The sequence below is a fragment of the Bombina bombina genome, chromosome 6 (genome assembly GCF_027579735.1).
Source record: "Bombina bombina isolate aBomBom1 chromosome 6, aBomBom1.pri, whole genome shotgun sequence".
NCBI lineage: Eukaryota > Metazoa > Chordata > Amphibia > Anura > Bombinatoridae > Bombina > Bombina bombina.
In genome coordinates this window covers 855,514,332-855,540,451 of record NC_069504.1, presented here as the reverse complement: position 1 = coordinate 855,540,451, position 26,120 = coordinate 855,514,332, and the positions used below count along the sequence as shown (strand labels likewise).

The window sequence follows — 26,120 nt, the reverse complement described above, 5'->3', positions numbered from 1 at the left end:
GGATATGTGCATATTTTTTTTCAACAAGGGATACCAAAAGAATGAAGGACATTTCAAAATAGAAGTGAGTTTAAAAGTGTCTTAAAATTACCTGCTCTATCTAAATCATGCAAGTTTAATTTTGACTTTCCTATCCCTTTAAGGCATATATTCTTAGAAAACAAACTTGTATCGGACTAAATTGTATTGATTTTGTTGAAGATTTGCTATATATGGAAAAGAAGCCCGAATGCACATATAACAAAGTTAAGAAAAATCCAATAAACCTCTGGCACTTATAGGCTTAACCACAAAGTAGACATTGCTCTTCAGTCAAATATTTGTATTAAGGGCCAGATTACAAGTGGAGTGCTATTTAGTGCTTTCCCTTGCACACTAATTGGGCTAGAAGTACGTTTAGCACTCATATTAAAAGTAAAAAGTTATTGTTTTCATGCTAAGCCGATAAGCGCAAAAAGCAGAAGTTAGAATATTGCGCACATGATAACCTATTCCTCCATAGAAGTCAATGGAGAAAAAAAAGTGAGGGGGGGGGGGAATAACACCCTACTCACAAGCTATCCCGAATTTTCTTGTGTGAATTAACCTTATATAAAAATATGGATATTTCACATTACAATGTTCTTCACATAGCAGAATATGTTCTATTTATTCATAAGTACATAGTTCTACATATATCTGATGGTATTTTGGTAAAATATACAGTATATCTATACTTATAGGTATAGATAGATACATACAGATATATATAGGAATATCTATTTCAAAATACTTAGACCATATTTCCCTGCAGAACATTAGAATGTGAAATATTTACAGTAAACACCTAGTTAAAACATTTATTAAATATGATTATTGCATAAATATGCTTTTACATGTTTTTATTTACTTGACGGCAAAGGGCTCCAATGCAAGTCTATGGGGTAAATTTATTAAATGGCGAGCGGACATGATTCGCTATAGTGAATTATGTTCGCTCTATATCGCTAAATGACGACAGCATACACTGTCGGCATTTATCATTGCAATGCTGCCCCCTGCTCACTGGTGGCCGATTGTCCGCTAGCAGGGTGTGTCAATCATCCCGATCGGATCAGGATGATTTCAGTCCACCACCTCTTACAACCGCTGCTTCTTAACTTACGTTTCAGGCGGACCTGAAACTATCAGCGTAGAATGCAGCATCCGCTGCATAATAAATCTACCCCTTTGTATGTCTATGTGTACATATGTATATATGTATTTATATGTGTAAAAATGTCTGTAAATACATAAATACATATATACATATATATATATATATATATATAAAACACATAGAACTATAAATATATATATATATACATACAAACATATTTAGACATGTATATATCTCTATGTTGAAGCCCTTTGCGTGCTTTTTTTTATAACAGCTGAGACCTCATATCTTTGAGCCTTTTTAACTTTTGTGTGCAATATTGTTTTTTATTATTTTTATAAGATGATGTTATTATGAGTGTAACTATACTTTGCAATATACAGAACAAATTATCAGCACTCCAAACAGATATAAAGTTTTTAATTATCAAAAAGAATGCATAGATTACAGAGAAGCATAAATGTTATGCCCAATACACTCTTCATTCACACAGAACATACATACCAAAAAAAGATTTCAAAAAAGATTTTTTTTTTTTAAATAAAAAATGCAAAAATATATATGCAAAAGCAAATATAAAACCTGATATCGCTTGTGTGCAAACAATAGCGCTCCACTCCACCAAATGTGGAATAGATACAACTGAATAAAAAATCTGATTTGGTAAGAGAATAAAAAGAGGACATGGAAACAGAAAGCATAATCTCACAAATAAAAGGGGCAGAGGTAGTTAATAGACGTGCAAAAAAAAGTTGTTTTGGAGGAATGCTTTGAATTATTGGACAAAAAAATATTCAGTTCCATCCACAATTTGGTCATTTGGTTTTTTGGCTCAAATGTATTTTGACAAAATTATTGCTTGTGAACAGAAATTAGTGGAATGTATTCAGAGCAGCCGCAAAATTAGTGATTTTTTTTTTTGCATTTGTCCAAACCCAAATGCACATCTAGTAGTTAGAGTGAGAGGGAAATAAATATCCTATATTCTTTGTTCAGCAACAATTATTTCTTCGTATTCCATGATTGCTGGTCAGGTAGATTGGTATAAAGAGGAAAAGAATCAGAAAGACAATAAGAAGTGTAATATGAAGCCAATTATATTCTGTGGAAGTTTCTGTGGAATGAAAAAAGGACAACATGTTATTCATGTGGAATTATTGTATTATGTGTGTACATCAGATCCTGGGTAATATTACACAATTACATGATCACCATTCACTTTCCAAAAACTATCAATGAACAAATAGCTGAATGTGCTTAATAGTATCAGAAATTATCTTTTATCACTAGCTTCATTTCTGCAATTTTTATTGTTGGTTCAGTCTACAGAAACATTCTCATGCAGATAGGAACAAGCTTCTGAGGGCATCTTTTAATATTTACATATAAACAAAATATTATTGTTGTATGGCCTGTTTATTGGTCAGCTGCATCAAGGTTCCTGTATGGCATCTCAAAACCTAGTGCCAAATAGCTGAGGAACTACAAACTCCCAGACTGCTTATATCAGCACCTGGAGAGAGATGTATTTTGTGATAGGTCAACTAGGCCTGTGACTAGGGTAGTCAAGGCAGGATTCATTTTCATTTATTAATTTGTTTTTGTTTTTTAAACATTCAGTTTTATAAAATTTTCAAAAAACAATACAAAACAATGAACAGAAAAAGAAGCAAAATTGCAATAGTGACATGGTATAAATATCTGGTATGTAAAATAGATGAGCAAGAGAATAAAAATAAAGGTAGTATATTCTTAGTAATACAGTATAACAAATTAGTCACTGACTTATTAAATTTTATGTTGCAACACAATAAACAGATTGGCAAGAAAAGGATAATAAGTGACCTGTAGAACATTCCTTATAGGTATACATGAAAGAAAATATTTAGGTATGAACTATTTATTAGTATTCACAAAACACTACAGCTGTTGTCTGGGAGATTGTGAACATAGGTAAGTAACTAAACAAAAACTGTACCTGTTATTCAAACAAAGTATTTCACAAGTCTACTGGGTAAGAAAATACTAGAAAGGGAAGGGGAAAATATTAGTAGTGAATCCAATGCCTGAGTGAATGTAGAAATATGGAATTAAAGGGACAGTCTAGTAAAAAATAAACTTTGATGATTCAGATAGGGCATGTAATTTTAAACAACTTCACAATTTATTTTTATCATCAATTTTGCTTTTTTCTCTTGGTATTCTTAGTTGAAAGCTAAACCTAGGTAGGCTCATATGCTAATTTCTAAGCCACCTCTTATCTGAATGCATTGTGACATTTTTTCACAACTAGAGGGTGTTAGTTCATGTGTGCCATATAGATAACATTGTGCTCACGCCCGTAAAGTTACCTAGTAGTCAGCACTGATTGGCTAAAATGCAAGTCTGTCAAAAGAACTGAAATAAGGTGGCAGTCTGCAGAGGCTTAAATACAAGGCAATTACAGAGATAAAAAGTATATTAATGGGGGGCGGAGCTAACGGCCAAACTGAAAGGACATAGTTTGTAGGAGCTCTGAGCTTATATGCTATTAAACAATTTTTTCTGGCCGTAATTAAGGCTTTAAATAGCTCACACTTTGCTGCAAGGCTACCCGACCTTTGTGGACAGTCCTTATATGTGACACTTATAACCCCAACGAAGTCTGAGCTTCAATCCGACCTTGGATCGTAAGAGTGGGCCCTGGACTACATACGGAGGTGTACTTACATCTCAAGCCCCTGTGTTTGGACAGCACTCCGGAGGGTCGGGGCTCCACTCTGGAGCGTCTGCCACCTCTGCTCACTTCCACCATCTGACCTCGGCGGACAACAGGCACAGAGCTTAGACACAAGAGGCATCCCAGGAGATCCTTCTATGGAGGGCACCAACTACAGGTAGGTGTCAAATTCTCAGATTGCAGAGCCTCCTATCCCCAAGTTTGATGCCAGAGGGTAGCAGCAAGCGGTGGATACCCGGTGCTCAGGAAGATGCTGAGGATACAAGGCTGGGCCGGATTGATTCAAAGTGGCGTGAAAGTCCGCCATATTGGCTCCCATCCTGATGGCACCGCAGGGCTTGGTCTTCACAGCACACGTGAGAGAACTTCACCATTCAAGAGTCTACAACCAACCTGCCTAACGAATGTGAGGGACCTGTTTTCTAGTAGAGTCTCAACGCTCTAGGATCCGTGCCTTAGATCACGCTGCAGGAGATTTTCTCTAAGAGGCTTCATAACTGCTCATTACTAGGTCTATTTCTGTGGGTCTCAGGTTTCCTATGTTGCTCTTCTGACCTGCAAGTACAACCAGTCTGCACAATAGTAGCAACGAAATCACTCCATCTATTCTGTGAGTAAAGTGCCTTACCCACACATTACCTTACACATATTTTCCTGCAGAGTACAGCTATCCACTGCTGCGATAGAGGTCTGCTGAGTCCTTTTGCTAAAAAAATTATATATATATATAAAAATAAATAAAAAATAATAAAAAAAGATAAAAAAATAAACTGGACTTTTACTTTGTGCAACATCCCCTAGTAGAATCTGGGCACACCTACACGAGTATCTTTATTCACAGCATTATAGGAGGTTATTCCCTAACTGGGTGCCCACAACTATCAGCCATACTGCAATTTCAAAGTAACAGGACATTATCTTGTGCAGTCTGTACACACCCATATAGACTCCTGTACAGAGCCTTATAAAAATCCAGGCTCCTTTCACACTCACAATTATAGAACCCTGAACCTAGGGGGAAAACTACTGAGACTATACCTATACTTATGAACTACCAATTATCACTCTAAGGGGATAACTGTGGCGCTACCTAGGGTTTGTGTACTGACTGAGTGAAAGTGCCTGGTTGCTGGTTGGACCAGCTGGCAACATACATGATACCCGCCACAGGGTCACTTTGTTTTTATTTGCTCCTTTATGCTCCTACACTGAATAAATGCATTTTTGTTCCTTTTTGTTCTGTGTCCCCTGACATTTATCTGCACGGCTAATTTGTGGTTGATCATATTACTGTTTTGTATGCTGAGTTACCTCATCCACTTATTGCCTGTTTAGAGTCCCCGTAATCCTTGCCCTCACCTCCCCGCCAGGCCTGTTGGGTAGATATAATTCTGCAATAAGCTGGCCCTTATGTACCTTATTTTTGTTATGCCTAAAACTGTAATTCCTCTTGGTGTACTGTATTAAGTGTGAACCCCTTGAGACTCTCCCTTTCCGACCCAGCTAGTCTGGGTTGGTCACTTCCACTTCGGGTCGTATCCCCTATTCCCTGAGTCAAGAGGGGACCTATTGGCCCTTCTTGAGTGACAAGCTTCATGCGCTGATAGGAATTAGGATCATAATATCCTTAGCTGTCCATCTTTGCCAGATTCGTATCAGTCCCTTTACTTTGTGCAGTATTTGTAAGGCAATGGTAGACTGTTAACATTGTGGTGTAGCTCTTATTGTGAAGCAATGCCCAGCCCTGCTCTAAAGGTATTAGTATAGAACTAGGAATGTCAATGCATATGTGTATTTAACCTGCTTATTCCTTTTAGAGTGGTGTGTATATCTCTTGGTAGCATAACAGCCTGATATTTGCCATCTCTTCAGGTAATTGAGCTTCATCTACAATGCCTCATACTGCTAGGCAGCACTCCAAGTCTAATTCTAAATCCAAAAAAAAAGTCTTTGACCATTTTTAGCAGGCAGAGTTGAAGAAGGAAATCTCTGAAATTGGAGAGAGAGTAGATGCACTTGAGCGCAAACAGGATGATATTGCTGTTGATCAATCCAATCTCTTGACCTATTCCGAGAACCTTACTGAACAAATCTCGCAACTGGAGTTCAAACTTACAGACGTGGAGGACAGGTCCAGGCGCAACAACATAAGGTTCCGAGGCATTCCAGAATCTGTCTCACCCACTGACTTACAGGAATACCTACAGGATCTTTTCCAGGAACTAGTTGGCTCTCCTGAAGGGCTAATGGATGGTGGCCCCGGACAAGCCAAGAGACGTTATAGTGTGCTTTCATAGCTTCTTATATAAGGATCGACTGATGCAAGCCGCCTTCAAAAAGCCAACCCTAAGCGATAGATTTGGTGAAGTTCAGCTTCTTCCTGACCTGTCCGCCCACACCCTACAACAAAGACAGCAGTTCCAGCCTTTCACTTCTGCATTACGTAAAGCTAACATCAGATATCGATGGGGTTATCCCACTAGACTTTTTATTTCCAAAGAAAACCAAACAGTTGTGGCCTCCTCTGTCCCTCAGGGTATATCACTCCTTACGTCCTGGGGTCTCCGTCAGGAACCCCCGGCCATACAAGCTTCTTTACACCCTAAATAACGAGCTTCAGCTCCGGAATGGTCTGCAAAGGATCAGAGACTGAAGCACCCCAAGGTACAGCAACCACGAGACTCCCTAGGTCATCTTGGTACTACTACTTAATTATCTGAACTAAACTATTGGGCCCTCCAGGTCCTTATTTCTATCTCTTCATTTGGCCCGGCTAACCAGACAAACATATCTGGTCGACTGGCAGGGCTGACCCTGTTATGTATCCAGAAATGCACCACTGTTTATGTTTTTTTCTTTTTTTGCACTGTTTCCACTGTTTAATTTAGAATTTCATGTTTGTTACTTATTGAAGTGTAGTTCTATATATTAGAGCGGGGCTGGCGTTTTGGCCCTACTCCATTTGCTCTTGAGCATTAGGTTCTCCCCCCCACTTAGCCCACTCTAGGGTTCTTTTGAGGTGCACTATTTCCACCGCACTTGAGGCACTTCCCAGTGCCTTTCTCACCCTTCCCCCTTCTCTTCCCTACTCCCCCCTCCGATCCCTGTCGCACACTAGGATACTTTCGTATCTTATACTGGTTACCCCTGCATCCTAATACATGACCCGGTCTACCCTAAGACTTTTTACCCATAATGTAAGAGGACTCAACTCCCCTCACAAGCGTAGCCTCCTACTGAGTTCACTGAGGCACCATAATCCCGACATTGTATTCCTACAGGAAACGCACTGGCTAGCAAATGAACCCCTTAGATTATCTTCCAAGTCGTACACTCACATAGAATATGCCCCTTTCTCTAAAAAAGCTAGAGGGACAGCCATCTTGCTCCATAAGCGCCTAGCCTTTGAGCCTATTCAGACCATTAAGGATCCACAATCTAGATATGTTATCTTGATCTGTAAACTAAATCACATGCTTTACACACTAGCCTCTGTCTACCTCCCAAACACTCACCAACCTAAATATCTGAAACATATTTTCCATACAATAGACCAGGTCAAGCTGGGTAGAGTCATTGTGTCCGGGGACTTTAATATGGTTTGGGACCCTAGGGTAGATAGAAAATCTGCGGACATAAGTAAGACGCACTCAGCTGCTGAACTTCTAACCAACAAGTTTCGTAATTTAATGTCCTGTTCGGGATATTATGATATTTGGAGAGCTACTCACCCCAAAGATAAAGACTTTATGCACTATTCGCAACCACATAAGCAATATGCTAGGCTAGACTACATTTTTTCCACAGCAGACTCCCTTGATCTAGTCACACAGGCCAATATCTCTCTCTGTGATTGGTCGGACCATGACCATGTCCTAGCTGACATTCATTTCGACAAACACTCCGCACACTAGAGCTCCCTGGCGTATGCCCCTTCATCTTTTATGTGATGTCCCGTTTCGGGAGGAACTACGTACAGAACTTAAACACTTCATACAAGCTAACGACAACTCACTAGTTAGAGACGACACCCTGTGGGTCACCACAAAAGCGACCTTTAGAGGGTTCATAATAAGTAAACAGGCGAGCATCAGAAAGCAAGCAGGGTTAACTTTATCGCTGGCCCACATCAAGCTGAGAGACCTTGAATCTCAAAATAGAGCTACCCCATCATCTACCCTAGCATTTCAAATTGTTTATATTAAGAATCACATCTCCCAAATTGAACTTAAAAGGACTTAAATTAACCTAACTAAATTAAAACAATTGTTTTATTACAAAAGTAATAAGGTGGATACCCTTCAGGCTAACAAACTCAGAAGCAGAACTGGCACCTCGCGCATCCATAGTATACATGCTGCACATTCTCTCCTTAAAATCCCCTCTCAAATTGGCGAAGAATTTGCTAAATATTACTCAAACCTTTACAATATACACAGTTCTGAAAAGCCTCAATCGACATCCGCGGATTGTGTACGCATGTCCTTGAATTCTCCTACACTCTCTACAGAACAGCGTGACCTCCTATGTTCCCCTTTTACCATTACCGAAATACGGCAGGTTATTAAAAACTCAAAGGCCTTTAAATCCCCTCGTCCGGATGGCTTTCCAGCCTATTTCTATAAATTTACTTCTTAGGCTTTTCAACCTAGCTCGGGAAGAGGGCACTTTCAAAAAATAATTTCTTGAAGCTACCATTATAGCAATATTGAAACCTAACAAAGACCCCACCCTCTGTGCCAGTTACAGACCAATATCACTCATCAATACCGACATAAAGTTCGATTCAAAACTACTGGCCAACCGAATAGCAAACCTCTTACCGCACCTTATTAACCCTGATGAGGTGGGGTTTGTCCCAAAACGAGAAGGCCCTGATAATACTCTGCGTCTATTGAATGTTCTTAGCCTCTCAATCTATCATCTCACTTGATGCCAAGAAGGCTTTCGACCGCGTGCGCTGGCAGTTTCTATGGGAAGTCCTCAGGGTCTTCCGATTCCCCAGTGATTTGATTAGTGCAGTTAAGGCTCTATATTCTGCCGCATCCGCCCTGGTGAGAGGACTTGGTTTTCAGTCTACTCCATTTAATATAACAAATGGCACTAGACAGGGTTGTCCCCTGTCACCCCTATTATTTGCATTGGCCATTGAGCCACTGGCTGAGCAAATTAGAGCCGATCCTCAATTTAAGGGGGTCACTCTTTTTGGTACTGTACATAAAATCGCCTTATTTGCAGACGACGTTACTCTTTTCCCGTCAGATCTTGCACTCACTATACCCAGATTACTGCAAATATTAGAATCCTTCAATCCCCATTCCTATTACAGGCTAAACCTCTCGAAATCCAAGATTTATACCCAGGGCATTCAGAGCTCCCTGTTAGCCCCTTTGAAGTCAAAGTTTGCCTTCAACTGGACGGAGTCTTCAGTCCTTCACCTGGGCATCAAGCTATCTGAGACTTAAATCAAGTTATCAAGGATAATTATCTTCCTCTGTTGTCAGAGCTTCGATCCCTCCAAAAACAATTGGAATTTGACCCATGTCTCATGGCTAGGCAGGATAGCAGTACTTAAAATGTCCTTCCTACCTAGGCTTACATACCTGTTCCGTTGTCTCCCCGTTAAGGTCCCTAAACATATTCTCTTACAATTTCAGAGTGATCTTACCAAACACATCTGGCATGGTAAGCCCCCCAGAGTGGCACACAAAATTCTCCAGCTCCCTAAAAACTATGGAGGTATAGGGTCTCCCTCTGTAGTAAGATACTATGAAGGAGCTATGCTCACCTATGTTGCACAATGGGGAGTTAAACACTCCTTATGTAGATGGAGGGCCATTGAACAAGCTTCATTGCCCTTTAGTTTAGATCTTCGAGACCTGATTTGGACACCTCAGCATTGCCGTAGAGAACTTAACCTGATAAATCCTAATGTGCGTGAATGCCTATACTTTTGGGACAAACTCGGTCATTCTTCACATATAACCCTGCACCCTTTCCCTATAACCTCTCTTGATGGCCTTCTTATAGGTTTACAGGACACCAGTTTGAGGCTGACCTCGTACTCCCGCAATACTTACCGTTAGAATACCACAGAATCAAAAGCTTTCTGCTCAGTTGGGGTTTTAAGCCCACACTGGCCCACCCACTAACCCTTTGGGAGTCAGTTTGGATGCAAGGTGACAGACTCCGTAGGCCTCTGTCTTCCCATTACTCCCTAATAGGCTATACTCCATCCTCAGATACACCGGCCCATCTTCAAAGGTGGGAGTCCTTTTTAGGGATATCCGTAGCGTCAGAAACTTGGGGGCACTCTTTAGAGCTCACACAAAAGGCTATCCACTGTACCACCCTGTACGAAACCTTCTACAAACTATTAGCGCACTGGTATTATATCCCCACCAGATTATTTTAAATGTTTCCGAGTGCATCACCGGACTGCTGGAGAAACTGTGGCCAGAGGGGTAACACTTTGCATATTTGGTGGGAATGCCCCAAGCCATGCCCCTTATGGAACAATTGCTTTCTGGTATTATCCAAATTAGGCATATCTCTCCACAGATCGCCTGCGGTAGCCCTACTACACATAGGAATACATTCCCTACCAAAACACCACTCACACGTATGCATTTATCTTTTCATGTCACTTAAACATACTATAGCATGTAAGTGGAAGAAAGAACACCCTCTGACCTGGTCTAAAATTCGTAGTTTAATGGCTTACTTATACACTATGGAGAAAGATATCTTCTATAAATTGGGTAACTCAGACCTATTTGAACTGACCTGGGCAGATTGGAAACTTAACTATGACACCATTTGGAAACCCAACCTCCTGTCCACTGACTGACCTGGCCTTCATATTTGAGGGCTATTCCCTCTCAGTAATCCTTGCACCTGGCACCCCCCTTCCTACTCCGTTTTTCCCTTCCCCTCCCCCAATTCTTATTCTGTACTTCAATTTTGTCTGGGACGGTTTGTCCTTAGCAGCACTTTGAATTTGTTTTCTATGATGTTTGAAGAAAGATCTCTGTTATTTGAACATGATCTACTATCCCTATCCCACTGCAATGTCCAGTTACATTTGATTATTGTTATGTTTTGGGCTGGGAGAACATATTTGTCTTCCTTCTGAATGTTACTCTTATTGAACATTAATAAAGCATTTTTTGAAAAATAATATATATTAATATAAGTGTTGGTTATGCAAAACTGGGGAATGGGTAATAAAGGAATTATCTATCTTTTTAAACAATAAAAATTCTGGTGTAGACTTTCCCTTTAAGAATGTGATCATGACTAACATAGGGCTAGATTTTAATGTGCACCCGAAAAGAAGCAAAATTGCCGTTTACAGGTGCATGTTAAATAACCAGCCATTACAAGTTGCTGGTTAATGCTCCTGCAAGCTCACGGGAGCACTTTACGTTCAGCACAATTAACCAGAGGTCAGACCTCCAATTTCCCCAAAATAAAGTGGACAGTAGTTCATTTGTGTTAACCCACATTTTTTTATATGTACATATATGAACTGGGTTTTTAAGCTTTTCAGATTTTTCCTGGATCACTTATATGTTGAAACTTGTTTGTGCATTCAATTATACATCTATATATATATTATTATTTTTTTCCCTTTTGCATTAGAAACAGCCTTTACCAGCGCTATCCCATCCCTTTGCCAAACATTGTAACCTTGCACAGTATAGTGAGATTGGGGATCCCTCTATACTAGGGATTCAGCTGCAGGTTTTGGGTGTCCTTTTGCCTTAGCACCAGTGTACATTTTTTGCCACTTTAGTGTGGAAGCTCCCGTTCTTACCAATATATTCATATACATATATATTTTTAATTTGCTGCCCAACGCTGCACGACTTACCCCCTGTGCTGCGCTAGGTACTTTGCTGTGTCCCACAGCATTAGAACGTGGCTCCAATTGAAGCCTATGAAAGCGTGCTGTCGTGAGCGTTGACATTGTGCCTAACTTGTAATACTAGTGCACATTTGCATGCACAGGTATTACTAAGAGGAGCGCAAACATCGCACTCGGAATCAGATTATTTTATAATATAGTCAGGGGGAATTTGTTGATAGTAGTATTAAGGACCTTCTTCATGTGTGGAAAAACAGTGTCCCCATAAGGTCGTAGTAAGGGACATTGCCACCATATAGGTAGAAGAGTCCCTTTCTCCCCACAGCCCTCCAATATAAGTCAGAAACCAAGTGATATATTTGATGTAAATGGTGTGGCGTAAGATACTATTAGGAATTGTTAGCCTTACCGATGCCATCTTGTTCTTAGCTGCCATTTTGTCTTCGGCATCCATCTTGTCTAATAAACATTTTATTATAGTAGTTATTATGTAGTGAGAAATATGCTGATTTCAGTAAGAATTGTATAAGTTTTATTGGCCTTGCAAATGTTCTTGGCAAGGTGCCTGGAAGTTGGTATCTCTATAAGATGCTCATATGGCCTTGCTTTGGGCCTAGATGTATTTGTTATTATGGCTATAGAAATATTGCTTCTCAAAACTCTGCTTTACCTAATTATAATAATGAGCTTGTATTTTTCCTGACAAACACTGTGTAAAATGACGCGGTCATGAAGTGTCATCATGTTAACCCTATATGCTGTCATGACTACCTATAAGACGTGTTGTTTATCTTTCAATAAACAGAATGTTTTTTAGACTCATTGCTGTGTGGTCTGAGTTCTGTTCTCTAGGATATCCTATCAAATAACCCCTTCATTTCCAGCTGATACGGTGTGTTCCAGGCCAAGCTCTGACTGACACTCCCCCTCTGAAAACAACACCTAGCAATTCTGGTGTCAGCTCGTGGGATTCACACTGGGTAAGTAGATGAGTGTTTTTTACTCTACTTTTCCTTCTGTAAATCTGAACCTAAATTTATTTTTGGTAATAGGTGTTGGTTATATATGATAAAGGGTTAAGGGGTTCCTGCAGTAAAGGAGCAGGTTTTTTTGCAGAGGTTTCAGACCTGCTGGCAGTTGGGATAACCCCCTCTAGGCAGCTTAAAGTCCTGTGCTAGTTTAGACAGGTGTGCAGTCCTGTCTGGTGAAGCGCGCAAGAGATAAAAAGTTAGCGTGCATTTGACGGGAGGTTTTAAGTCCCCCGTGCAAGTTTGCATCGCTGTGTTGTGGTGAGTTTGAGTCTCATATGTGTTGAAGTTTGCCCTATACATTCCTATAGTAGAGTTTTTGTTACCTATCACTGGATTTGAACTGGTATTTGGTGCTTTTTTGCTTGCTTTTATGGCTATATGATTGTGTTGTGCTGTGCTGTGCTTAGAAAATATGAATTGACTGTGCATTTAAAAAATGGGGTCTGCTCATAGCAAAATATTGATAATAATGCATAGAGAAAAGGAGAATGTTATTGCATTTTTAATGTCTACAAAGGGGTTAACAGTTTCATTTCAAGGCAGGGAGCTGTGCATGCTGAAGTTTTCTCCTGCATTCAGAGAAGTTATGAGTAGAGAAAGGGGGGGCAGTGCTGTGTAATGAATGTTGGTCTGTCGGTTCTCACTGTGTCTTGTATGATGTGTAAAAGATTTACTCTAAACCAAAAGATCTGAGAATGTATTATTCTGTTTGAAATGTGTTTGTCTCAATCTGTTAAGAAAATGGCCATTCCTTGCAGATTCGGACACTTTCAAATACATTTTAAATTTGGTGGAAAGTTAAACTTATTGTATTCGTAAATGTCTTTGGTATGTTATGAAATATATGTTTTCCTGAAAGAAGGAAAGAGACTGTTAATGTGTTTTCTGTGTCACTAAGCGTTTGATGTATGTTGAAATTGCTTTAGAATAAATGTTGGGAGTGAATTTATGGTATGCAAGTTGATATGAGCTTGTGTGTGTATCGCTGTAAAAATGACCTTGGTGCATTTTTCTTTCGGAATGGTAATTATTCAGGCTAGTTTCTTAGCTAAGAAATCAGATGTAATGAGGTATTTTGAAGTTTTATTATTGTAACTTTATTTTAAAGTCATATGCATGTTCTTAATTATTTGTATTAATAGCATTTTTTAGTTTTAAGTGATATTTGTTGTATGCAAATAAAGACTATCCACCAGTTGCGGCATATAAATATATTGTTTTTGCAAGTGAACTAATTAAGGGATTTGTGAATGTGTGGATGATTGTGTGACTTTCGGTCACGTTCTGGTAAATTAAAAAAGGTTAACAGGTTGATTCAAGTATGTTGTATTTGCAAGATTTGTGCAAGGAGTTAGTGGAAAAGATAAAATAAGGTTATAAGCTGTATATCATTAAAATTTATCTAAAAGTGTTTGGGTCTGTTTCTGTTGCAAGTAAATTAATTCAGTAGAAGTTTTAATATAAATGGGTATTATTTATGCTGTGATGGCTCTCATTTAAATGTGCAGGTGTCACACATGTTTGATTAATTTTATGTAATTACGCTATACCTTTAAGGGGCGGTTACTTTGTTTGTCATACAGGTATTTAATTCTTCACCACCCTCTACACATTGCTTGGTAATCCTATGAACCTCCCTAAGCTACCTTGGTGTTCTGATTACATTTCTGCATTCTGAAAGTTTCTGTTCTATGCAGCTCAGTCAGTTTGACTTCAGCGTTCCGTTACCTGCACTATCAAGCAAGTTCTGTTTGCTAGATCTATCGGATTCATCTGTGGTGACGTCACACGCCGAAGATCGCTCAGGACTCAGCACGCTCTCATACCTCTCCTCTGCTAGCTGCTCCGCTACCTTTATCGGAAGACAAAGATTTGTACCGGAGACCTTTGAGACCTTACAACTACTGTACAGTAAGTTGATCTCTTGAAGAAAGAAACATGGAGACGCAGCCTGCAAGCTGCACTGCAAACCGGAAGTGGCGATGTCCCAACTCCAAGAGCTACCGGGTAGCGGTCGGCAAATTCAAAATGACAATTGCCCAAAAAACTGCACAGAGTGCCGTAGCCTATGCGGTGGATCAGACCGCTGTGAGATACAATGACAACAGGAATGGGCGGCAGGCACTACATCCAAGACTCCGTGGTTTAAAAAAACTTCAAAATGGGGGGCGGAGCTTGACCATGCAGGAACATGGACGTGTTGATTCATAGCTCTGTTAAAACTACTCTCCATGCAAGCTGAGGATGCCTTGAAATTTGTATAATTTGGATATAATAACTCTCACTTACACTGTGACTAAGGAATGATACCGGTTTTCTAAACAGAACATCTCTTTTCAACCGCTACTAAGCCCTAACTTACAGATGCCGTTAATCAATATGAGCGGTCAACTAACCTCGACTAACCGATCTTAAGACCACTAATCTGCACTCGGATCCTGCACGCTACAACACTGACTGCTTCTAAGGGTAAATATATAACGAAGAGGAGAGGCAAAGTCTACACCGTTACCCGCGAACATACTGGCTTCACGGACGGTCGCCATTTTGCACTACACCCGTGGCGGTCCTGCAGTGATCAGAGGAGCTCCGGCCCGTCAAGGAGTCTGTGGAAACATTGTGAGTACATATTGTGCATAACTCCCCTGCAGAGAGCAGGACACTATAATCCATACGCTCCATTTCACTCAATTTAACTAAACTAACAGCACCGGAGACACTTTCATAAACGGGTGCACGTTAATACTTGGCCTGGATCCAGGAACTCTATTTCAGATAAGCACAGGGAACTCCAACACTCAATCTAGACATTAATTCTAAGTGTACTCAGGAACAGTGCATAATATTGTTAATAGGATAAAGTTTGGATGCTGAAACACAACACTTTCATTCACTGAGGATAATAACACTTGTTCTTGATTGATGGAATAAGGAGAAGGGAGCAAACGTGTGACTTCACAAATACATATATAACCATATAATATTGTAAAGAACGATCTGCCCTGTCCTAACTGCTCAAGTTACGCAGTTATACAGTCATCCATCTGTTAATATGGCGTCTAAAAAACTTCCTAAAGGAGATAAAAGCACTAAAACCTCAACTCAAGCCAATAACTTGACCTCCTTTTTTGCCACTCAGGATCATGTAACAGACGTGAGTAGACACTCACCGATCCCTAAAAATACAACCACATCAGAACCACTAATGCCTCTACAAAACACGCCACTTCCACAGGAACAACTACAACATATTCAGACCACAATGCAAAATTTGTCGTCTAAAAATGATATTGCAGATTTAAAGACGTTCATAAAATCTGAACTCTCGGCAATTAGGAGAGAAATTAACGAAATAGGCTCTAGATTAGATGATTTAGAAGCAGGACAAGACACCCTTGGTAATATGGTGTCCTCAACTGAAACATGCCTATCGCAACATGCTGCAACTATACAGTCCCTACAAGATAAAGTAGAAGACCTCGAAAATCGAGGAAAACGCAATAATTTAAGGATAAGAGGCATCTCTGAAGAAGTGGACTCAAATAGTTTACTGTCTTATCTAATTGAATTTTTCAATAACATCACTTATACTACTCAAATATCATAAATTTCCATTGAGAGACCTCACAGAGCCCTACGCCCTAAACCGGCCACCTCAGCTCCCCCAAGGGACGTCATTGTGAGACTCTTACACTACAGGGACAGGGAACTGATATGGACTGCGGCTAGAACAACTCGCACAATAAAATTTCGTGATCAAGACCTTCAAATATATCAAGATTTATGCCCCACGACCATTGAGAAAAGGAAAGCAGCAAGATTTATCACCGCCACCCTTCAAGAAAACAAGATTAAATACCGTTGGGGATTCCCCTTTAGTATTATTATACCTCACGCCGGGAAACACTTAATTTATAAGACACCTCCGATTTGGAGCCACTATCTAGAGCTCTTAATGTGAAATTCCAACAACCGCATCAGGAATCTGATGAGGATACTACCTCACAACCTTCACAGCATCATAACCAATCCAAAGAAAGATGACAGCAATGGACATCGGCCCAAAGAAAGAAAATGCCCAGTCGACAGGACATTGTTCAACAGCTTGTAACTTGATCACTGGTGCGATCCTTTACCTCCTTCCTTAGCATCGGAAGCAGATAAGTATTCAATGACTGTGATTGCCATGTCTATTTCTTCTTTTTGGAAGTATGTTGGAAGAAGTGAATTATTAAAGAACTCTTAGGGTAAAATGTACATTTTAAACATGCTTCTATACTAGACCCTTTTACAGCAGTTTAGAGCTACATTGTACACATGATGCAGATATGATTGTGTTCTTTTATTTAAAGTTTATTTACACAGTTAATAATTTGTAAAAAAACATCGACCAAATATGAGAGTGAAAATTGTTAAATTCGCAGACTGTAATGGAGAGAGTCACTATTCTCCCCTTCTTTGCGTATGTGTGGGAGGGAAACACTGATCCCGTCCACACATTGGCAAACTCAATTATTAATGTTTAGAACATCTAGGTTAATGTTTCTGATGTTTTTTAATGTTTTTGTTAATGTTTTTGTTGATTGTATTGTTAATGTTAATGTTTCTGCTCAGTATATTATTTTTATTGCTACGGACGGAATACTTGGTTCCTGGAACGTTCAGATAAAGACAGCAGGAGGTCCGGAATACTCTCCCATCTTAAATGGGAGACGCTTAATAGATCTAATACCATGCTTTCATAACCGCCATGACTACAAATAATATAGATAATTCCATGCATCTCTTATCAGTAAATGCCAAAGGCCTTAACTCACCTATAAAACGGAATATTGCCCTTACAGAATTTAAAAGATTGAAAGGAGATTTAATACTTTTACAAGAGACCCATTTTTTAAAAGGTAGAGAACCCAAAACTTTTATGTATAAATTTGGTAAGTGTTATTATGCATCTCACCCAAAACGTAAGATTCAGGGGGTGGGAATTCTACTCAGGGAGGGTACGCCCTTTCAAGAAAATAAAGTCCTTAGAGATAGAGAGGGCCGATATGTTATGGTTAATGGGTTATTATATGGGTGACCTGTAACAATGATATCCCGTTATGCCCCGCCCACAAGACAACACCAATTTTTCAAGAAACTAGCCAACGACATACTGGAATTCTCCACTGGTACTATAATACTGGGAGGAGAATTGAATATCGCATTACAACCGCAGTTAGACTGCTCCTCTGAACATACATCGACACCAACATCTGTTATAAGAAAAATAAATGACCTCATTAAACGACTAACGTTAAAAGATATATTTAGAACATTATACCCAGAGACTCGGGATTATTCATTTTATTCCTACCCGCACAAAATTTATACCCGTATTGACTACGTTTTTACAGATATAACCAGTTTAACTATGTTCGGAACTGCAAAGATGTCCCCGGTAACATGGACTGACCACAACATAGTACAGTGCTCGTTCAATTGGCCCTCCAAACCCATTAAAAATTACGTTTGGAAATTAGATGAACATTTGTTAAACGATTTGGAAATACAAACTAGTCTTATAGAAAATATCACAGAGTACTTCCAAATTAACAATACATCTGATATCTCACCACAAAACCTCTGGGAGGCGCATAAAACTGTCATAAGTGGGATCTTGATAGTTCAGAAAGCCCGTAAAAATAAACTTAAAAGAGACTCCATAAATCTCCTGATAAAATCCATAGAAGAAATTGAGACACAACATAAAACAGACCCATCCGACACCCAAACCTTAGAACGCTTAACTAGTAAAAAAAGGGAACTGGCCACTCTATTAAATAAGGATGTCCACAGACATCAATTTCTACTTAAACGACAAACATATGGTTCATACAATAAACCAGGTCGAGCCCTAGCCAGACTTGTAAAGAAAAAATCCAAGGCCAGATACATTTTAATGATTAAGGACAAAAAGGGACAGCCTCACCATTCCTCCCATTCCATAGCCGCAACTTTTAGAGACTACTTCAAAGACTTATATAATTTAAACCCCAAGACTACACATGATATTAACCAACGAAGAAAAAAACATAGACCACTAACTTTCGCAATTACATTTGCCAAAACTTACACCAGATCAAAAAACACAACTAGAAGAACCTATAACTATAGAGGAAGTGATGGACTCTATTAAAAAACCTCCCACCAGGCAAAGCACCTGGCCCAGATGGGTTTTCTTATTCTTATTATACCAAGTTTAAAGATGTACTAACTCCCCACCTGTTAGCATACTATACCTCCATAGACGAGACCCATTCATTCTCCAGAATAGCGTTAGAAACTCATATTATAATGATCCCTAAACCGGGGAAGACGCCAGAAAATCCATCCAATTACCGCCCAATATCTTTAATAAATACAGATCTCAAAATCTATGCCAGAATATTGGCGAATAGGATTAATAAGTATATTGCGGATCTAATTACCCCAGATCAAGTGGGGTTTATCCCCGGTAGGGAGGCGAAAGACGGCACGGTTAGAACCTTAAATCTTATCCATTATGCACACGAGACTAATACCCCATTGGTCATACTGTCTACAGACGCGGACAAGGCTTTTGACCGTGTCGCCTGGGACTTCCTATCTCTAACACTACAACATTTAGGTTTCGGGGATAACATGTTACACCGAATATTTGCCCTATATACACAACCAAATGCCAGAATATGTCTAAACGGAATACTATCAGATCCCTTCAATGTAACAAATGGCACAAGACAAGGGTGATTCTCAAAGAACAAGAAAAAAGGCACCTTCACGGTTATGCGGTTAAAAAGTCTTTAGTTTATTTTCTTGAACAGCAAAACAAATTCTTAAGTTCAGCTCAGGATGGAAAGTTTGGGTTGTTCCCAGTGACCCACTGACGCGTTTCGGCTCGCTGGCCGTAATCGTAGTGTGGTCTGTATAGCCTCTATCGGCTCTTTTTAAATCTGTAGGCTTTTGCCTATTGGTTAAAACCAAAAAACCTGGGAATTAACCCATTACTTTCCAATTCATTTAATTACTCATATGTTAATACTATTGCAAAACTTTTCTTAGGACAATCAATTAATGTATTATAATAAACATCCTCATATATAACATGACTTCATAAAGTTACATTGGCACATTTCTGAAAATAATAAATTCATATCTCAATTAATACTTTTGTATCAACATCGTTATAGAAGGAGAAAAAGGGCTATCAATAATAATTTTAAATAAGTTGTTAACTCCTCTTTTAACTATTTACTATAATGATACCCTCTTAATATAATGCAACCTTTTCCAGACAGTCTAAAACTTAAATATCAATTTATATGTCCCCTTGTTTTGGGTAAATTCATTCTCTGATATGAGTTGTCCCCCTTTCCATAACTTAGCTACCGATTTTTGTATTTATATTCTGGGATCGATTAGTATTATCTCTTAAACAGTCAGAGGTAATAAATCCTTATTTCTGGACACACAGACTATTTCCAGAAGTTGATCAGATCATACTCTGAATTTAATCCTTGTGGTAACCTCGTTTTTAGTCTGTGTATCCAGAATATTTCTTTTTTAGCCAAAACCGACTCCCTATCACCTCCTCTGGAGCCCATTTTTGCATCATCTATTATTGTCCATCTAAGTGTATTGCTACTTTTATTATGACAATTTTTGAAATGAAGCACAAGAGGTGTAGTTAGTTTGCCTAGTTTTATGTTTGAAAGGTGCTCTCTAATTCTATACCTTACTTCTCTAGTAGTGAGCCCAGTGTACTGAACTTCGCATTCTATACAAGTAAGCAGATAAATGGAATAAGTGGCTCTACAATTTGAGCATCCTTTAAATTCAAAAACCTCTCCTGTTACACTGCTTTTAAATTCTTGTCTAGGGTCTAACTTCTCGCAGGCTTTACAATGTAAATTGCCGCATCTAAATACCCCTCTATGTTCTAACCATGAGCTTCTTCTTGGAAGCTCCGATTTCAACTGTGTAGGAGCAATTCTATTTCCAATAGACAGTCCTTTCCTGAATGCAAACCTGCACATTCTTGGACTTATCTCCTCCAGTCCATCATCAGCTTTTATCATAAACAGATTTTTTCTGATGATTTGACAAATTTCCTCATACTGATTGCTATATTGGGTGACAAAAGTCACCCTTTTCTCCTCTTTAATGTCACGCTTTTTGGACAACTCCCTATAATTAAGGTAAATTGACCTATCTTGGCCATCAATATCTTTTCTTACTGAGTCAATATCTTTTTGTTGATATCCTCTTTCTCTCAATCTTTTACTAAGATCGTCAGCTTGTATATTGTACGTGTCCATATTTGTACAGTTTCTCTTGAGCCGTATATATTGACCCCTTATAACTGATTTAAAGACCCTTTGAGGGTGATTACTGCGGGCATGCAATATAGTATTGCCCGATATGGGCTTTCTATATAATTCCACCTCAATTTTGCTTTGATTCTCTCCTTTAAGGGTAACATCTAAGTAGTTAATACTGCTCTTATCTACTTCAAAGGTGAATTTGATCCCCACATCATTTGTGTTCAGTCTTTCCACAAACCTCTTCGCCTCCTCAGGTCTACCACACCATACGAATATCAAATCATCTATATATCGTTTGTAATAAACAATGTGGTCCCTATCAGTGTTTTCACCCCCAAAGATGTGGGACAGCTCCCACCATCCCATGAATAAATTCGCATAGGATGGTGCAAATTTGGCTCCCATGGCCGTCCCACATCTCTGGAGGTAAAATTCCCCCTCGAAGGCGAAGAAGTTGTGGCTCAGTAAAAATTCTGTTACTCGTAATATATACTTTATTAAATCTTCATCAAAAGATTTATTTCTATGGAGAAAATAGTTTAATGCCTCCAAACCTTTCTCATGTCTAATAGAGGAATATAGCGAGACTACATCTATAGTCAACCATATGTAGTTTTCTTTCCAATCTATAGATTCTATTTCTAGTAATAACTGTTTGGTGTCTCTTAAAAAACTTGGTAACTGTTTCACCAAAGGTTGGAGGATTTCGTCCAACCATTCTGAAAGATGTTCAAAAATAGAATTAATGCCACTTATTATAGGCCTTCCAACTACATTTACTAAAGATTTGTGGACTTTGGGCAAGAAATTGAAGATCGGAATAACAGGGTGGTCTACCAACAAAAATTCTTTAGTTTTATCATCCACAAAACCACCTTCAATTCCATCATCAACTAAATGCCCAAGTTCCTTTTGAAATCTTAGGGTAGGGTTAAAAGTCAACTTAGTGTATTGTTGCGGATCACTCAACTGTCTAAGGGCTTCTTTGACAAAGAAGGTTCGGTCCATGACCACGACCGAACCCCCCTTGTCCCCTGCCCTAATTACTAAATCATTTCTATTTCCCAATTTCTTTAACGCTAAATACTCCTCTTTGGTCAAATTTTTCCTTTTATATCTATTTACACGATAGGCTAATTTATTTAAATCCCTTTCAACTCGTTTTTGGAATTTCTCCAGAATTTCTCCCCTAGATTGAATGGGATAAAAAGAGGAAACTCGTTTTAAAGATGGTCCTTTTACTATCTGCCTGTTTTCAAATTCACTATTACTTTCATTATATAGTGATTCCAGAGTTTCCAGATCACATTCTTCCTGATAGCTAAGGTTTCTACTCATAGGATATCTATCTCTTTCAGACTGTAGGTGACCAAAAATCTCTCCACTCTCATCATTTTTAAAATGTTTTTTTAAAGTTAAATTTCGAATCAACTTATTGGTATCAATTAGAGTCTGAAAGAGATTAAAATCCTCACTCGGGACAAAATTCAAACCTAAACTCAATACTCTAATTTCAGTTTCATTTAATTTAGAGGAGGAAAGGTTGATTACTGAGTTCACTTGTATTTCGTTTGTGACCTCCCTCTCCGTGGTGGGAGCTGGTTCTCCCTTATTTTTCCATCTCTTCCCCCCCCTTCTGATTCTTTTGTTTTTACCTGAAAAACCTGCGCTACTTCTTGTGCTTTATCTCTCTCAGATACAGTCAGTGATGTCCCTGACGTAGAGGGCCCTACCTGCTGATAATTAGAGGCTTCTTGTGTTAAGTTACATTTTAGAATAGAGCCTGTTTTAGACCTAGCTCCCATATCTTCGGTGTTCACTAGGTTCTGTCTATCCTCATCTCCTGAATTGGACCCTTCCCCTGAAGTATGTCCCTCCTCCTGAGAGTCCCCCTCGCTATCTGTAAAGGTGACCCTTTTATTTTTCCTACTTTTATTTCTTCCTTTTCCTTGTTTTTTACCTTTGTTTGTAAAAAATTCGTTTTCCCTTCTATAACTGAATCTTTGTTTCTTATTCCAAATATATACTTTATTTGTTTCGAAATCAATAGAATCTCTAACAAATTTATCATGTTTAATTTCCATAATCATGCGTTTGGTATCGGCTATGATCTCATGTAATATTTTATCAAATTTGGAATATTGTAATTCCCCTTTTCTGCGGTTGCATTCAATTTGTAAAACATCAATTTCATTGGAAACTTCATTTAAAGCCTTACGTTTAAACTCTAATAACATTCTCATTAATCTTATAGAGCATTCTGACAAAATACCGTTCCAATTTCTTACAAATTCAGCATCATCCACAGTAAATGTGGGGAATTTATTTACTCTTAGGCCCCTAGGTATTAATCCTGCATCTAAATATTTTTCTAGAGTCCATACATCCCATTTCAGCCTGGTTTCTTTTATCATCAAATCTTCAATTGTCTCAAACAACTTGCTTAATGAGAACATAGAGCAGTCCGTAGTAAACACACATTCCAAATCGCTCCGATCACTCACTCTGTCCACAGTAGGTTTTAGTGAATAGTATTGCAAAGTTCCTTCACTGTTAACTTCTAGCTCCATACTTAGATGCTGTTCCGTATATTCAAATACCAAAGGATATATTTCCCCAAAGAGTCCACCAATCTAGTGGATTAGCATTCTTATGGATATTAGCAGTGCTCCAGCTATATTGCGGGCAATCCGCCGCTCCTCTAAAGATACACCAAAGGCTTAGCACCTGTCTTATATCCTTATGTAGCCAAGTCCAATTTTAACCCCACTGCTATGTGACCTTAATAAATTGCACCCTTCACAAAATTTCAGTACACACTTTTCAAACTTCACTTCTGGGTTAAACACTCACATTCGCCCGTTGTCCGGAACTCATCTCCCTCTTTTACACAAAACCCGGTGTTCACCTGTGGTCTGCTTTGGAGACTCCACTATCGCGGAAGCCCGGCTCGTCCTTACTCGGCGTTCTGTGTTTCTCTGTTACCCCTTCGTGTGTGTGCTCACTAAAGTGCACACACGGCAGCGATTTCCACCACGCCCCACTGCAGGTATTGTGACGGAAGCACGCCCAAGACGTCAACGAGCACACACACGAAGGGGTAACAGAGAAACACAGAACGCCGAGTAAGGACGAGCCGGGCTTCCGCGATAGTGGAGTCTCCAAAGCAGACCACAGGTGAACACCGGGTTTTGTGTAAAAGAGGGAGATGAGTTCCGGACAACGGGCGAATGTGAGTGTTTAACCCAGAAGTGAAGTTTGAAAAGTGTGTACTGAAATTTTGTGAAGGGTGCAATTTATTAAGGTCACATAGCAGTGGGGTTAAAATTGGACTTGGCTACATAAGGATATAAGACAGGTGCTAAGCCTTTGGTGTATCTTTAGAGGAGCGGCGGATTGCCCGCAATATAGCTGGAGCACTGCTAATATCCATAAGAATGCTAATCCACTAGATTGGTGGACTCTTTGGGGAAATATATCCTTTGGTATTTGAATATACGGAACAGCATCTAAGTATGGAGCTAGAAGTTAACAGTGAAGGAACTTTGCAATACTATTCACTAAAACCTACTGTGGACAGAGTGAGTGATCGGAGCGATTTGGAATGTGTGTTTACTACGGACTGCTCTATGTTCTCATTAAGCAAGTTGTTTGAGACAATTGAAGATTTGATGATAAAAGAAACCAGGCTGAAATGGGATGTATGGACTCTAGAAAAATATTTAGATGCAGGATTAATACCTAGGGGCCTAAGAGTAAATAAATTCCCCACATTTACTGTGGATGATGCTGAATTTGTAAGAAATTGGAACGGTATTTTGTCAAAATGCTCTATAAGATTAATGAGAATGTTATTAGAGTTTAAACGTAAGGCTTTAAATGAAGTTTCCAATGAAATTGATGTTTTACAAATTGAATGCAACCGCAGAAAAGGGGAATTACAATATTCCAAATTTGATAAAATATTACATGAGATCATAGCCGATACCAAACGCATGATTATGGAAATTAAACATGATAAATTTGTTAGAGATTCTATGGATTTCGAAACAAATAAAGTATATATTTGGAATAAGAAACAAAGATTCAGTTATAGAAGGGAAAACGATTTTTTTACAAACAAAGGTAAAAAACAAGGAAAAGGAAGAATTAAAAGTAGGAAAAATAAAAGGGTCACCTTTACAGATAGCGAGGGGGACTCTCAGGAGGAGGGACATACTTCAGGGGAAGGGTCCAATTCAGGAGATGAGGATAGACAGAACCTAGTGAACACCGAAGATATGGGAGCTAGGTCTAAAACAGGCTCTATTCTAAAATGTAACTTAACACAAGAAGCCTCTAATTATCAGCAGGTAGGGCCCTCTACGTCAGGGACATCACTGACTGTATCTGAGAGAGATAAAGCACAAGAAGTAGCGCAGGTTTTTCAGGTAAAAACAAAAGAATCAGAAGGGGGGGGAAGAGATGGAAAAATAAGGGAGAACCAGCTCCCACCACGGAGAGGGAGGTCACAAACGAAATACAAGTGAACTCAGTAATCAACCTTTCCTCCTCTAAATTAAATGAAACTGAAATTAGAGTATTGAGTTTAGGTTTGAATTTTGTCCCGAGTGAGGATTTTAATCTCTTTCAGACTCTAATTGATACCAATAAGTTGATTCGAAATTTAACTTTAAAAAAACATTTTAAAAATGATGAGAGTGGAGAGATTTTTGGTCACCTACAGTCTGAAAGAGATAGATATCCTATGAGTAGAAACCTTAGCTATCAGGAAGAATGTGATCTGGAAACTCTGGAATCACTATATAATGAAAGTAATAGTGAATTTGAAAACAGGCAGATAGTAAAAGGACCATCTTTAAAACGAGTTTCCTCTTTTTATCCCATTCAATCTAGGGGAGAAATTCTGGAGAAATTCCAAAAACGAGTTGAAAGGGATTTAAATAAATTAGCCTATCGTGTAAATAGATATAAAAGGAAAAATTTGACCAAAGAGGAGTATTTAGCGTTAAAGAAA

The 26,120-nt window shown here is 38.9% G+C and overlaps 1 long non-coding RNA gene across 1 annotated transcript in view; it reads right to left on the bottom strand.

Annotated features, from left to right (window-relative positions):
- Positions 1-1,543: 1,543 nt before the first annotated feature.
- Positions 1,544-26,120, bottom strand: part of LOC128662316 (uncharacterized) — a 59,652-nt gene continuing 35,075 nt past the window's right edge. Inside the window, exon 3 of the long non-coding RNA XR_008402748.1 lies at positions 1,544-2,252. This is a non-coding gene — a long non-coding RNA (uncharacterized LOC128662316). The remainder of the gene's footprint in view (positions 2,253-26,120) is intronic.